Source organism: Nuphar pumila, chromosome 4 (assembly GCF_984573655.1).
Source record: "Nuphar pumila chromosome 4, dmNupPumi1.hap1.1, whole genome shotgun sequence".
In the NCBI taxonomy this organism is placed as follows: Eukaryota; Viridiplantae; Streptophyta; class Magnoliopsida; order Nymphaeales; family Nymphaeaceae; genus Nuphar; species Nuphar pumila.
Genome location: NC_143252.1, coordinates 86,327,739 through 86,330,522, shown reverse-complemented (window position 1 = coordinate 86,330,522; position 2,784 = coordinate 86,327,739).

The following is a 2,784-nucleotide window of genomic DNA, read 5'->3' as shown; positions in this document are numbered from 1 at the left end:
CAAGGGTGACACTCGCTTGATCCTGAGCTTGTGAAGACTTTAGAGGACCCAAGTCCCTTGTTAGGAGAGCCCGCATACCTGGCCCCATAGCTGAAGATCAGCAATTGACCCATCCTCTCAAGGAGTACTTTATTCTCAATGGTTATACTCCTACATTATGAGACCTGATATAGGAGCAAACCATTTTGAAATCAAGGACAGTGTCATTCAAATGCTACCCTCTTTTTACGGCCTTAGTAATGAAGACCCCTACCGTCATCTTGATGAGTTTCTTGAGATCTGCTCTAAAGTGTGGATCAACAATTTTGGGAATGACGCGTTGAAGTTGACATTATTTCAGTTCTCCCTTAAGGACAAAGCCAAGCACTAGCTAAAAGCCTTAGATACTGTTCAAATTACCACTTGAAACCACATGCAGTTCAAGTTCCTCAAAAAATACTTCTCAATTGGTAAGACGAACTAATATCGAAAAGCCATCACCAGCTTTTCACAAATTGAGAGAGAAATGTTTCATGAGACATGAAAGAAGATGAAAGATCTTCTCTAAAAGTGTCCTCACCACCAGGTACCCCATTAGCAACTGGTGTAATATTTTTATGATGGGTTGACTGAGAAAAATCGTCAAATAGTTGATGTTACCTGTGGAAAAACTTTTATGCTAAAGAGTGAGGATGAGATATGGGCCCTGTTTGAGACCCTGAGTGAGAACTCGATGTACCACGCTTCAACCTCATGATTTGAGAAGGCTAGCATTTATGAGATAGGGACACACCTTGAGTTGCAAAACAAGGTTGACATGCTGACCCAGAAATTGGATCAGTTGTTGTCAAATCCCTCACCAGTCGTGCAAGTGTGTGTTGTGTGCTAGCCAAACACACCATGTGTTTGACTGCCCCACAGCGCTGCAACACCCAAAGTTTATCCAGGAGCAAGTTCAGATGGCGCAAGGTTTTACCAAACCCGCACCCAATCATTTTTTCAATACCTATAATCTGGGTTGGCGTAACCATCCCAATTTCTCGTAGAGACAAGTCCAACCTCCCATCCCTTCCTAGAACTAACCCAGGCAAGGCGGATATACACCTGGTTTTTAGAGATCCAGCTACCCCCAGCCCAACCTTCTTATAGTCAGCCTCCACCCCAGGAGCCTCCTTCTAGCCAGTCCTTCGAGGACAAGATGTTGCAGGCCTTTTCAGACCTCAAGGAGAATTTGTGTTCCCACATGCACTCCATTGCAAAAATTGAGACGCAGATGCGACAGCTCGCCGAAGCGCTTAGCAGGCGAAGTGAAGGGGCATTACTTAGCTAGTCATTGGTTAACCTTAGGGATAAAGATATGATGCATGGACTGCACCTGACAGATGCCCATCAAGAGAAGGATCAAGTGGTTATAATCCTTAAAAGCGAGAAGCAATATCGAGTGAGAGAGGCTGCAGAAGAAAGCGGGAGACCTAGAGAAAAGCAGTCAGTCTCTACTGACATACCTCAGGAAAGTGAGAGGGCTGCCCCATCTGAGCCTTCCAAGTCCTATATGCAGAAAGCTCCATTTTCTGAGGCGCTAGAGAAGCTGAAGTTGTTCGGTAAGAAGGAAGGGAAGATGTAGGAGATGCTTGAGATTTTCAAGTATGTTCAAATAAACCTCCCTCTGCTTGACGCCATCCAGTAGGTCCCTGCATATGTAAAGTTTTTGAAGGAGCATTGTATGCATAAACAAAAGTTATGGCCTATTGTGCCAAAAAAGATTTATTTGACTGAGCAGGTGAGTGCAGTGCTCCAGCACCAAACTCCATCAAAGCTCAAGGACCCAGGGGGTCCTATCATCTCTTGCGTCATAGGAGACATTACTGTTGAGCATGCTTTGCTCGACCTCGGGGCAAGTGTGAACATTTTGTCAGGTTTCTTTTATGACACATTCGGGTTAAAGGAGATGAAGCCAACACTGATGACCCTACAACTGGTAGATAGCTTCGTTAAGGTTCCGCGAGGGATTCATGATGATATGTTGGTCAAGGTGGAGGATTTCTACTTTCCTATTGACTTCGTTATTTTGGATATAGAGGGAATGAATGATGTGCGATAGACGCCCATTATTTTAGGTCGCCCCTTTCTGGCTACTGCCAATACATGCATCAATTGCCGCACTGGTGCAATGGATGTCTCATTTGGTAATAGGAAGATGAGGTTGAATATATTCAATGCAGCAATGGGCCTTGCAAAAGCAGATGCTTCTTTCTAGGTCGATTTTTGCTAAAATGATGAAGGTAATGAGTGTGAGTGGGTGTAGGAAGATGTAGCAAGGAATGTATAAGTGGAAGGGTGTATACATGGACAGGTTATGAAGGTGTTGTGCAACAAATAAGGGTGACAGCATGTGCATTGTTGTAAGTGGCTGTAGGTGATGGTCTTGTTGCTGTGTGGTGCAGCAGGGGTGTAGAAAGTGAAGAAAAGTGGTTGGAATGTTGTAGTATGTGAAGCAAGGGGAAACAAAGTAGTGACATGCTGTATAAACTAAAACAAATGATGCTGTGATGTGGTGGTGAAAGGTGGGTGTTAACAGGAGGGTGAGTGATTTGGCAAATGCTAATGCATTGCTAAGGTATGCACTATAAAATACTCAAGGTTTTAGCAAATGTGAATGCATTACTAGTATGCAAATGAAAAATACACTGGGTGTTGATGGATGGATATTGATGGTAGCACAATAGCGTCTACCAAATGTCGGGAAAAGATCAGACTTGAGATAGCAGCTGTAGTTTAGCAATGTCAGCATCTGTTACAAAGCTT